Below are 13,178 nucleotides of genomic sequence, written 5' to 3' on the forward strand. Positions count from 1 at the left end.
GGCCACAACATTGATGTCCCAAGGTACCTATCCATGCTGCAAGCTCACCTACCTTATTCCAGATATCCCTGACATTGAAGTTGAGACACTTCAAACCAGCTTGCTGTCTGCCAGCACACTCCTGTGACCATGAAATCCTGTTCATGTCCTCCCTACTCTCAGCTTCCTGTGTACTGGAACTAAAACAGGTTCCCATCACCCTGCTGATCTAGTTTAAACCCACCCAAATAGCACCGGCAATTTTCCACACAGGATACTAGTACCCCTCTGGTTCAAGTAAAGACTGTCCTTTTTTGTAGAGATCCCATTTCCCCAGAATGAGCCCCAATCATCCAAAAACTAGAAACCCACCCTCTTGCATTACCTGAAACCTGCAACTCCTCCACCTAACACGAAGGAAATTCTGTGTTTAACTAACTTAATGTAGTTTTTTGTGGAAGTCACAGATAGGGATCACCTGTGCTGTTGATGTGACGTATATTGACTTTCAAATGGCATCTGATGGCATAACAGCCTTGTGTTCAAAGTTCGAGTGTACTTAATAAAAGTGATAGTAGCAGCATCAAAGTTGTAGAATTGGCTGATTGACAGGAAACAGTAGAGATTAATTCATATTTTAAAGGCTGGAGGAAGTCTTGTGCTGGAGTTCCCCAGGGGACGGTTTTAGGACACTTGATTCTCTTATTCCCTTGGGAATGGCATCAACTGGGACCTTGGGTTCATGTCATGCTACAGGTGACCCCACTATTTTACATATTTTCTCTCACGGGCATGCTTATGCGCACGCACATACACACACACACACACACAGACTCACACACAGACACATACACACACACACATACACACACACACACACACAGACTCACACACACAGACACACACACACACAGAAACACAAACACACACACACACGTACACACACACAGACACACACACAGAAACACAGACACAAACACACACACAGACACAGACACACACACAGAAACACAGACACACACACACACATACACACACACACACAGACTCACACACACAGACACAGACACACACACAGAAACACAGACACACACACACACACACACACACACAGGCTCTAACACCATTACACTCACACACAGACACATGTTCTTTCACAGTCACACCCCCACTTGCACACACTCACTTGGTTTTCCCTGCACGCACACAAACAAGTTTGTGGGGGGTCTTTGTACTTGAAGAATTACATTTTATTTTGCTCAAAAACTACATAAATCCATGTAAGGTTCTGTAACTCCCACTTTAGAAATAGAATCTGGCTGACCTAATATTGGGAATCAGACAGACTTTAACTCCACACCTTAAATGCATTATCTCAGCTGAGATCGCACCTATTGTTAAAAACTGTCCTGAGAATGTAACTTTGAAAAAGTTATGGGATTTACATATAAAGGAACCGAAACTAACTAACATAATCATTTTACAAGAAGGAAGATGTAGGCTAAATTTGTTTATTATTACATTCCATTACACTGCAATCCTGTTGCTTTAAAGCCTGTGTCTTATGATTCTGCTTCACAAACACCTGATGAAGGAGCAGCGCTCTGAAAGCTAGTGATTCCGAACAAACCTGTTGTACTATAACCTGAAGTTGTGTGATTTTTAACTTTGTTCACCCCAGTCCAACACTGGCATCTCCAATTCTTTCCTATTATAGGTTGTCACCAATGGATTTAAAATGATCCTTCATACATTCTGACAATTGGGTTTAGTGACAATTGTGAACAGACTAGCAATGCTGCTTGCTGTAATCATCTTAGTAGATTTAGTAGCAGCCTAATAGCAGTTGCTTGTAAACTCAAAGTCAACTAGACAATGAACACTTCTTATACTGCCTGCTGGGACTGGAATGTTGAAGCATTGTGTAAAAAGCTAACAAAAAGACAGATTGCCTCCTTACAACCTCAAACTTGAAAGCATTGCAATTTCCTATTCTGTAAAGTCATATGTTAACTTCAGAGGTTGCTCATAGTTGTTGATCTGCGATGCAGTGCTTTCTCATGATGGTAACTGCCCTCCCCCACCAACCTAAGGAGGCACCTAAGGAGGCACTGCTATATGTTAAATTTTAACTGATTTGAAATGTTGGAATTTTTAAATAGCAGTTGGTTCAGGCCTTCATGTTCCTTTATGCAATGTTAAAAAAAAACACAGAATATCGGGGGGGTTATAGTCCATCAGGTTTATTTGTAAGTATAAGCTTTCGGAGAGCTACTGCTTCGACAGATCGGAGGAGGGGTAGGATAATAGGACACAGAATTAATAGTAAAAAATAAAGTGTCATACAACAGATGCAATGTATTGAACGAATTGAGTTTTTAGTCACTTAGAATGGGGATACAGGTTTTGATTTAATATGTAAAACCCAGAACTTCTTTTAAGTCACTGTGATAACTTAATTTTTTTATGAGAAAACAAATTGACATCTCAGCTCAGACAATGCTTTGTGAGGTTCGAGTCTATCTGTATCCCAATCTTTACTCAGACTAGTTCTATTTCCAAAGTAGGAATTGGTTAAAAATGTCACTTGAACTGACTGTCTACAGATTGTGTGCTTTTTGAACAAGATATAATGTATTGCAAATGCAAATTCACCCCGTGGACTTGTGTGTGCGAGGGAGAGAGAGTGTGTGTGTGTCGGAGAGAAGGGGGCAGTGTGTATGTGAGTGCTGTGTGCACTTGCTTGTTAGAGTGTGGGTGAGTATGATGCAGTATGTGCCTATGAGCGAGTGCGTGTGAGTATTGGATTGTGCATATCTGAGAGACAGTGTGTGTATTAGAAAGAATCTGTGTGAGTTTGATTGTGTGTAAGAGTGTGTGTATGTGTATGTGTGTGTGTGTGCGCGCGCGCGAGTGTATAGTGCAGTGTGGTCACCTGTAATGTAACATGAATCCAAGATCCTAATTGAGGCCATCTCCATGGGTACTAAACCAGGCTATAAGCCTCTGCTTGGTGACTCTACCTCGCTGTCCTGAAGTCCGCCTTGGAGGATGGTCACCCGAATGTCTAAGGCTGAATGTTCAAAGAGCACACAGTGTGTCCGCAGTCGGTCCATGTGATATTTTATTAATTCCTACTTTGGAAGTTGAACTAATCTGACTAAAGTTTGGGATGTAGACAGACACTAACCTCATATCTTTAATACGTTGTCTGAGCTGAGAACTCATATTCTTCATGAAATTTTCAGTTATCTTGGGTATGTGACTTCAAAGAATATATTAATGAATTGAAACCTGCATCCCCTTTGTAAATGATTAACAACTTAAGTTCAATCTAAGTTTGTTCAGTGATCTTTGACTACCTGCAAAGGAGTAGTGCTCCAAAAGCTTATACTTCCAAGTAAACCTGTTGGATTATAACCTGGTGTTGAGTGATTTTTAACTTTGTCCACCCCAGTCCAACATCAGCCCCTCCAAATCATGGCTTCATATAACATTTACTGATGATATCAAAACAATAACTCTAAGGGTAAAACTTTCGATCTGTTCGAAACAATAGTCACAGACATGCATGGGTGTGCTTGCAATTCATCAACTTTATTTTGACAAAGTCACAAAGTAGAGCTTACATTTCTGCAGTATTTGTCAGACAACATTTCAAGGAAATTTATCGAGAAGGAATGGTTCATGACTCTTGGATTGCTGGATAGCCAATCGACTACCCCTGCAAAGTAATTCTAGGCTGCTAACTGCAGCTCTGGACTTTGGGACTGCACCTGATCAACAAGAGCAGGCATAAACTGATATCCATCAATCACTTCAAATGGTAAATTGCCATGAAATGGATAATGTCTTTGCTTCTTTTTCTTTATGCATAGCTACCCTTGAAGGTCTGTGAATAGGTCTGTATTGTGAATAAGCAGAACATCATCACCCCCATAATGAGTGTGTCGATAAATTTACAACATGGATGTTGCAGTCCTTACAAAGCTAAAAGCCCACAAAGGGAGCGGTGAAAGATGCCACAGTAAAACTTGAATCAAAGGATATGAGAAACGGACAAAGTTAAAAAATCACGCAACACCAGGTTATGATCCAACAGGTTTATTTGGAAGCGCTAGCTTTCGAAGTGCTGCTTCTTCGTCAGGTGATTGTGGAGCAGGACTATAAGACACAGAATTTATGGCAAGATTACAGTGATATAGTGGTACATTGAACATAGATTGTTAATTCTTTGATCTTTTAGAATGGATTTGAATAGAAAAGATGGAAGACTTAACAATTTAGGTTTGTTCAATGTGTCATTGCATCGGTGTAATCTTTCGCTCTTACTTCTGTGTTTTATGCCCTGCTCCACAACTACCTGATGAAGGAGCAGTGCTCCGAAAGCCTAGTGCTTCCAAATAAACCTGTTTGTCTATAACCTGGTGTTTTGACTTTGTCCACCCCAATCTAACACCGGATCCTGCAAATTGAAAAACGGAAAAAAGATGGGGCCTTTATCTGTGCTTTACAACTGTGTGACCAACGCAGACATGATGAAGTGTTGGGCTTTTTAACCCCTCCACCTCAGTGCACATCACTCCAGCTCCAGCCACAATCTTGACAGGATTGGCCAAAGGGCTTTCTCCGCGCTGATTGACCTCTCTGACTCAACGATGAGTTGAAAGACCAATGAGAGGAGAGGGGGCGGGCAACAGCCAAGGCCCGGGCCAGGGTCAGCCAATGGAACTGAATCAGGGGCGGGGCAAACCCGCGCGCGGGGGCCAAGGGCTTTGTCCGCGCTGATGTAAATCTCTGACTCAAATTGGGAGGGGGCGGGGTTGGGCCAGGCTCGGCCAATGGAACCGAAGCAGGGGCGGGGCTGGGTTAGGGTCAGCCAATGGAACGGAAGGCGAGGCGGGGAATAATCCGCGCACGTGACAGATGGAGGGGGGGAGACAATGTCCCACGCATGCGCGCTGTGATCGAAGGCTGTGGGAGGAGAGATGAGTGGAGACGCTAAAGGGGGATCCATTGGAACCAGTCTGAGATAGGAGCTGGGAGAAACATCCGGTGTACGCCGCCCCGCGCGATTTCCTTGCTCCCGGTCCCGTATTTGCTGCAAATGATAAACGGCTGAGGGCCTCGGGGTGGGGTTGCAGAAACGGGCGCCCCGGCCATCTTTGTTCGGGGCAACCCGTGGCCGACCCGTGCGGATCGCCATCTTTGTTCGGGGCAACCCGTGGCCGACCCGTGCGGATCGCCATCTTTGTTCGGGGCAGTGCGCTCCCGGGGGACGTTCGGAAGGCGAGCAGTGATACGCGGTGCAAATTCACACTGTGGTTCGTTTTCTGAGAAGGGGCGATTTGGAAACTCCCTTTGTCAGGGGGGTTGGAAGGCGAGGACTTATGCACGAATTGCAATTGAAGAAATGTTTGTTTATTCTCAATTTCTGTGCCTGGCTGACCATGTACACTCTGTGCGCACTTTTTAAACAGGATAACAGAGAGCAGCATCCACAGACGGCAAGCTCTGAACAAACTGCACCGCGAGAACTGCCACAGTTACCCTATTCACAAGGACTTGGATATCACTGGCAAGGTCTGGGAAGGATTTCAGGTACGGGTTTCACTGCAAAAGCACAGGGATATTGAAAATCCTGCTTAGGCCCACTCCTGGAGTCTTCAACTCTGGATACTCTGGAGGTTGATCCCATATTGTACGTACTGGCTGTCTGAAAAATAATTCAGTTTATCTCGTTCGCTTCTCTGATCTTGGAAGCCCTGCAAGCTTATTTACTTTTGGTGCTGATCGAACTTCCTTTATCTTGCATTCATCTGCACTTCCACCACCCACATAGGCAGTGCATTCTGCATATTATCAGTCACTGCATGAAAAGAAAAGCTTGGTCCATTTATGTCTATCAGTTTCTTTCCTCTAATCCGATGCCATCACCCTCTGGAAACAACTTTGCCTGTTTACTTTGGAACATAGAATGTTACAGGCTCTTTGGCCCTTGATGTTGCGTTGACCTGTGAAAATAATCTGATGCCCATCTAATTGACACTGTTCCAGTATTATCCATATGTATATCCAATGCCCATTTAAATGCCCTTAATGTCAGCAAGTCTACTACTGTTGCAGGAAAGCGTTTCCACGCCCCAACTATTTTGAATGACAAAACTACCCCTAATATCTGTCCTAAATCTGTTACCCCTCAATTTAAAGCTCTGTCCCCTCATGTTAGCCTTCACCATCCGAGGGGTAAAAAGTACTTTATTTAAGCATTTTATAATCTTGTACAACTCTATCAACTATCCCAACTACTTTCCTTGAAGGGGAATAGTCCCAGTTTTTCCAAACCAAATCTTGTGACTAAAACTCTTTTCTTCCCAGGAATCGTCTGGTAATTTCTGCTCTGTTATCTTAAGGACATTCGTTCCTGAAGAGTGAGCAGATATGGACACAATACTTGAGTCATGACCAAACCAGACCTTTATAAGCTTTTCCCTGCGTTTGTTTCCATTACCTCTGTTCTGAAGCCAAGATCCCAAATAGTTTTCAACCTCTCTCGGTATATCCTGTCACCTTTGTAAAGCGTTTTGCACGCATGCGTCGGCCACAGTTTGCCCCCCAAAAAGATGGCAGGGGTGCCCGTTTCTGCATCAGCCCTCCGCCCTGCTCTTTCAATTTGTGCCCTTCAGGATATGTTCACTTCCCCCACTTCTTTTGACAAAATGCATTATCTTATTGTGTTTTCTAAAGGAGAATCAACTTTGCTACAAAATATTAACTTGCCTTCTCTCCCATTGAATCGTGAGCTTTAAAGCATGGATTGAGGCCTTTGACACATCATGTTGGCTCTAATCTTCAAGCACCTATCCACCCTCATCCTATTTCCCAACAGCTGGCCCATAGTCCTGTGTGCTTTGGTTCTTCAAGTGATCATCTGAATACATAAAACATTGTCATAGTTTCTACACCAAACTTTCAGGCAGTGAGTTCCAGATACCTCGCCACACTCTTGGGTGCAAATGTTCTTCCTTAACTGCCCTTTAAGTTTTCTGCTGTTTACACCGATTCTATTCACTCTGCTATTGATCCCTCTACAAAGGGACAACATTGCTTCCTAACTCTGCCCCTCATAATCTTTACACATCCATTCTGTTTCCCCATCCTCACCATCCCCAAAGGCTTTCTCTGGCCTATGAAAAATATGTAATTTATGTGGTCACCCTTCATAGCTGAAATACTTCATCCCAGGCAATATCCTGATGAATCTCCTCCATACCCCTCCCATTGCAATCTGTCCCCTCTCTATGCATTTGAATCCTTTCTATTGTGTGTCAACCAGAACTGCAACTCCCAGCTATGGCTTAACTGATGTATTAAACAGCTTCTTGCCTAATAAATGTAAATATGCCATTAGTCTTTTTAACCACCTTATCCACTTGTTCTGCTGCCTTCAAGGATCTGTACACTTTACCACCAAGTTCTTTCTGATCCTCTGTACTCTCCAAGGTCTGTCTGTTGATCATGTACTCTCTTGTCTTGTTAATTCTCTTAAAATGTATCATAGAATCATAGGAATTTACAACACAGAGAGATGCCATTCAGCCCATGTTTGTATCTGCCCTTGAATGAGCTACGCAGCTAGTTCCATCCTCCATTCCTGTCTCTGTAGCCTTAAAACTTCACCACTTTCAAATATGTAACTTGCTATCTTTTGAAATCTCCTTTGGAATCCACCTCCTCCACTCTCCCAGGCAGTTCATTCCAAATCATACCAACTGTCTGAGTAAAGAAAGTTTCTCCTTATCTCTCACATGGCTCCCTTGCTGACAGTCTTGAAATTGTGACCCCACCAGTTACTGAAAAACCAACTAATGGACCTCCTTTGTTCATAATTTTGAACACTTCAAAAAGTTACCTCTTAATTTTCTCAGCTCCAAGAAGAATAAGTCCGGTCTCTCTGATTTTTCCTTGCATCTAAAATCCTTCATTCTAGGAAATCCCCATTGTATTTTGTTCCAGGGCTTGAATATCCTTAAATAAGGTTACCAGAACATGTTTGCACATTCTCCCCTTGTCTGCGTGGGTTTCCTCCGGGTGTTCCGGTTTCCTCCCACAATCCAAAAATGTGCAGGTTAGGTGAATTAGCCATACTAAATTGCCCATAGTGTTAGGTGAAGTGGTAAATGTAGGGGAATGGGTCTGGGTGGGTTGTGCTTCGGCGGGTCAGTGTGGACTTGTTGGGCTGAAGGGCCTGCTTCCACGCTGTAAATAATCTAATCTAATCTAAAACGAGAAACAATATTCCAAAAATGGTCTAACCCATGATTTTTAGAGGTGTAGTACCATGTCCTTGCTTTTGTACTCTCTGCCTTTAAGTATAAGCCCAAAAGTCCTATAAACCTTCATAATAACCTTTTCAACTTGGCTGGAAACTTTCAGAGAATCCTGCACATGAGCCATTTCACCAACCTTCGTGTCATCGGCAAACCGACCAACCCCCCCACTCTTTCTCATCCACATCTCAGTCATTTATAAAAATCACAAAGAGTAGAGGTACTAGAACCAATCCCTGCAGAACACCACTGGTCACTGAGCTCCAGGCTGAATGCATTCCATTTACTACCACCTTGTATGGGCCAGCCAATTCTGAATCCAGGTAACCAAATTTCCCTGTATCCCATGCTTCCTGAATGAGCCGACTGTGGGGAACTCGAGGACATTGTGAAACTTGTTTTGAGAAGTTTTACAAGGATGTTGCCAAGGTTGGAGGATTTGAGGTATAGGGAGAAGCTGAAAAGGCTGGGGCTTTTTCCCTGGAGCATCGGCGCTATGGGGTAACCTTGTAGAGGTTTATAAAATCATGAGCTTGGATAGGGTAAATAGACCAGATCTTTTGCCTGGGATGGGGAGTCCGGAACTAGAGGGCATAGGTTTAGGGTGAGAGGGGAAAGATATAACAGGGGCCTCAGGGGTATTTTGTTCACACACAGGGTGGTACATGTATAGAATGAGCTGCCAGAGGAAGTGGTGGAGGCTGGTACAATTACAGCATTTAAAAGGCATCTGGATGGGTATACGAATAGGAAGGGTTTAAAGGGATATGGGCCGGGTGCTGGCAGGTGGGACTAGATTGGGTTGGGATATCTGGTCGGCATGGATGGTTTGGACCGAAGGGTCTGTTTCCGTGCTGTACATCTCTGTGACACTGTGAATCTATCCACCGCTCTGACTCCATCCATTTTTTTTTGTCACAGCCTCAAAGGATTCAGTCTAGAGCTGTCTCTAATTAACCCAAATGTCCCTTCGAGCAAGATAACATGACTTCGCATTTCTCAGCATTGAAGGTTGTTTGCCAGGTATCTGCCCCATTTGGCCGACTTGTCACTGTCTCTCTCAAGTCACTCAGCGTCATCATCAGTATTCGCTATTCTCCCTCGCTTAGTAGCATCTGCAAATTTAGAGATTTTGCCCTCAACATTAATCTCCAAATCATTTGTACAAATTAGAAAAAAAGTAAAGGTCCAAACACCAGGGAACCCCACTTCCAAATCTTCTCCAATCTGGGAAGTGCCAATCTATATCTCCCCTCTGTTTCCTTCCTTTTAGCCAACTTCTCACCCATGCTGCCGAGGACCCACCAATTGCAGACATTTTCTAATTTGGTAACCAATCTGCCATGTAGCACCACATTAAATGCTTTTGGAAAATCTCAAAGAAGCACCATCCACTGCACAACCCTCCTCAATGCCTGTGCAGCTTCAATTCACTCAGTTAAGTTTGTTAGATGTGACCTGCCCTTGACAAAGCCACATTGACTGTGAGGTATGACCTTATTTATTCTCTAAGTGTATATTATAACCTCCATCAGGCAGGAGAAAGTGAGGACTGCAGATGCTGGAAATCAGAGTCGCGAGTGTGGCGCTGGGAAAGCGCATCAGGCAACATCCGAGGAGCAGGAGAATCGGCGTTTCGGGCCATCGGCCCCTCATCAGGAATGAGGCGGAAATGACGATCCCTGATGAAGGGTTTATGCCCGAAACGTCGATTCTCCTACTCCTCGGATGCTGCCTGACCTGCTGTACTTTTTCAGCGCCACGTTCTCGACTAAACCTCCACCAGTTTTTCAGTTATTGATGTCAAGCTGACAGGTCTGTCGTTCCCAGGGTTATCCTTGGTCCCCTCACTTCAAAGAAGGTTTCAGAATTGCATTCAATTTGCCAGCGTCTGCCAAGCCTATGTATTCGGCCTACAGTCTAAGGCTTTCTGCCTCACTATTTGTTGCACCAGGTAATTTGTGTATCATCTGTTAACTTGCTGATCATAGAACATAGAACTGTACTGCGCAGGAATGGGCTCTTTGGCCCACGTTCCTGATGAACAGCTCTTGCCCCGAAATGTCGATTCTCCTGCTCCTCGGATGCTGTGCTTTTCCAGCATCTGCAGCCCTTACTTTCTCCTTTGGCCCATGATGTTGTGCCGAACATGATGCCAAATTTAACTAATCTCTTCTGCCTGTCCATATCCCACCATTCCTTGCAATTTTCATGTGCTGAGCGAAAAGTCCCTTAAATGCCCCATTGTATCTGCCTCCAGTACTACCTGTGGCAGTGTGCCCTACACTCCTGCCACACTCTGTGTTTTTAAAAAAAAATCTTGCCCGTCTCCTCTCCATTCAATTTTCTCCTGCTCATCTTTAAAGGCATGCCCCCTAATTTTAGACATCAGGGGGAAAGATTCTGTCTGTCACCCCTATCTATGCATCTCATAATTTTACAGACTTCTATCAAGTCTCTCTTCCACCTCCATCACTCCAGAGAAAACTCTCTGCGTTTTTCTAGCCTCTCCTTAAAGTTCATAGCCTCTAATCCTGGCAGCATCTTGGTAAATCTCGTCTGCACCTTCAAAGCCTCCACATCCTTCCTGTGATGTGGCGACCAGAAGTGAACGCGATGCTCTTAATTGCGGCCTAACCAAGGTCTTACAAAACTGCAATATGACTTCCTGACTCTTGTACTCAATTCCCCGACCAATAAAGGTGAGCATGCCGTCCACCTCCTTTCCCACCCTATCTACCTGCGTGGCCATTTTCAGGGAGCTATGGATTTGAATCCCCAGATCCCTCTGTACATCAGTGATGTTCAGGCTCCTGCAATTAACTGTAAACCTTTCCTTAACATTCAATCTTACGAAGTGCAGCATCCCATGCTTACAAGGGTTAATCTCAAAGTACAGTTTCTCCACCCATATCTGCAAGTGGCCTATATCCCACTGTATCCTTTGAACATCTTCGACATAATCCACAACTCCACCAATCTTTGTATCATCTTCAAACTTATTAATCCATCCATCCATCTACGTTTTTATTCAAGTCATTTATGGATTTGTATATATACACACACACAGCATGAATCCCTAGTCGTGGGCCTCCAGCTGGACAAACACTCTTTCTCCCACTACCCTGTGTTGTCTATGTGCAGGCCAGTTCTGAATCCGTGTGGCCAAGTGACCGTGGATCAAACTTATTTTAATCTTCCTGATGAGCCTATCATGTGGGACCTTGTCGAAAGCCTTAATAAAATCCGTGTAGGCAGCATGCACTGCTCTACATCATCGATCACTTTCATCACATCCTTGAAAAATTCAATCAAGTTAGTAAGACATGACCTCCCCTGCACAAAGCCATGCAAACTGTCCTTAATCAGGGCTGTACATTCCCAAATCTGCATAAATCCTATCCCGAAGAATTCTCTCCAATAGCTTCCCAACCACCACTGTGAATCTCAACAGTCTGTAGTTTCCTCAAATATCTGTTCTTGAACAGAACATTCAACCATAAGACCTTAAGACATAGGAGTGGAAGCAAGCTCATTTGGCCCATCCTATCCACTCCGGCATTTAATCATGGCTGATGGACATTTCAATTCCACCTACCCACACTCTCCCCGTAGCCCTTAATTCCTTGCGAGATCAAGAATTTATCAATCTCTGCCTTGAAGGTACCCAACATCCCGGCCTCCACTGCGCTCCGTGGCAATGAATTCCACAGGCCCACCACTCTCTGGCTGAAGAAATGTTTCCTCATTTTTCTCACTGTTGAAAAGATTGTCCACGCCTTTTTTTTCCAAAGTGCAAGACCTCGCATTTGCTCACATTGAATTTCATCAGCCATTTCCTGGACCCTCTTCTAAACTGTCTAAATCTTTCTGCAGCCTCCCCACCTCCTCAGTACTACCTGACAGTCCACCTAATGCCGCACCATCGGCGAACTTCACCAGAATGCCCCAGTCCCTTTATAATCTATAAAGTGAACAGCTGCAGCCCCAACACTGAACCCTGCGGGACACCGCTTGTCACCAGCTGCCATTCCGAAAAGAACCTTTTATCCCAACTCTCTGCCTTCTGTCAGACGGCCAATCCTCAATCCATCCCAGTAGCTCACCTCGAACACCATGGGCCCTCACCTTACTCAGTAGCCTCCCATGAGGCACAGTAATAAAGACCTTTTGGAAGTCTAGATAGATAACCACATCCACTGGGTTTCCCTGGTCTAACCTACTTGTTACGTCTTCAAAGAATTCTAACAGGTTTGTCAGGCATCACCTCCCCTTACTAAATCCATGCTGACTTGTTCTAATCTGACCCTGCACTTCCAAGAATTTAGAAATCTCATCCTTAATTCTATAATTTTACCTACAACCGAGGTTAGACTAATCAGCCTATAATTTTCCATCTTTTGTCTTGATCCTTTCTTGAACAAGGGGGTTATTACAACAGCCATTTTCCAATCATCTGGGACTTTCCCTGACTCCAGAGATTTTTGAAAGATTACAACCAACGCCTCCGCTATTCCGTCAGACACCTCCCTCAGAACTCTCGGATGTAGCCCGTCGGGGCCAAGAGGTTTATCAGTTTTTAGACCTATTAGCTTTTCTAGCAATTTCTCTTTTGTAATGGCTACCATATTCAACTCTGCCCCTTCACTCTCCTTAATTGTTGGGGTATTACTCATGTCTTCCACTGTGAAGACTGACACAAACATTCTTCAGCTATTTCCTTATCTCCCATCACTAGCCTTCCTGAATCAGTTTGGAGTGGCCCAATTCTTACTTTTACCTCTCGTTTGTTTTTTATGTATTGAACGAAACATTTACTATAATCCCTAATATTACTGGCTTGCTTACCTTCATATTTGATCCTCTCCT

At 44.0% G+C, this 13,178-nt stretch overlaps 1 long non-coding RNA gene across 1 annotated transcript in view; it reads left to right on the forward strand.

Annotated features, from left to right (window-relative positions):
* The first annotated feature begins 5,242 nt into the window (after window positions 1-5,242).
* The window catches only part of LOC140460492 (uncharacterized), a 30,974-nt gene continuing 23,038 nt past the window's right edge, over window positions 5,243-13,178 (forward strand). Inside the window, exons 1-2 of the long non-coding RNA XR_011954118.1 lie at window positions 5,243-5,359; window positions 5,460-5,580. This is a non-coding gene — a long non-coding RNA (uncharacterized lncRNA). The remainder of the gene's footprint in view (window positions 5,360-5,459; window positions 5,581-13,178) is intronic.

Source organism: Chiloscyllium punctatum, chromosome 36 (assembly GCF_047496795.1).
Source record: "Chiloscyllium punctatum isolate Juve2018m chromosome 36, sChiPun1.3, whole genome shotgun sequence".
Lineage (NCBI taxonomy): Eukaryota > Metazoa > Chordata > Chondrichthyes > Orectolobiformes > Hemiscylliidae > Chiloscyllium > Chiloscyllium punctatum.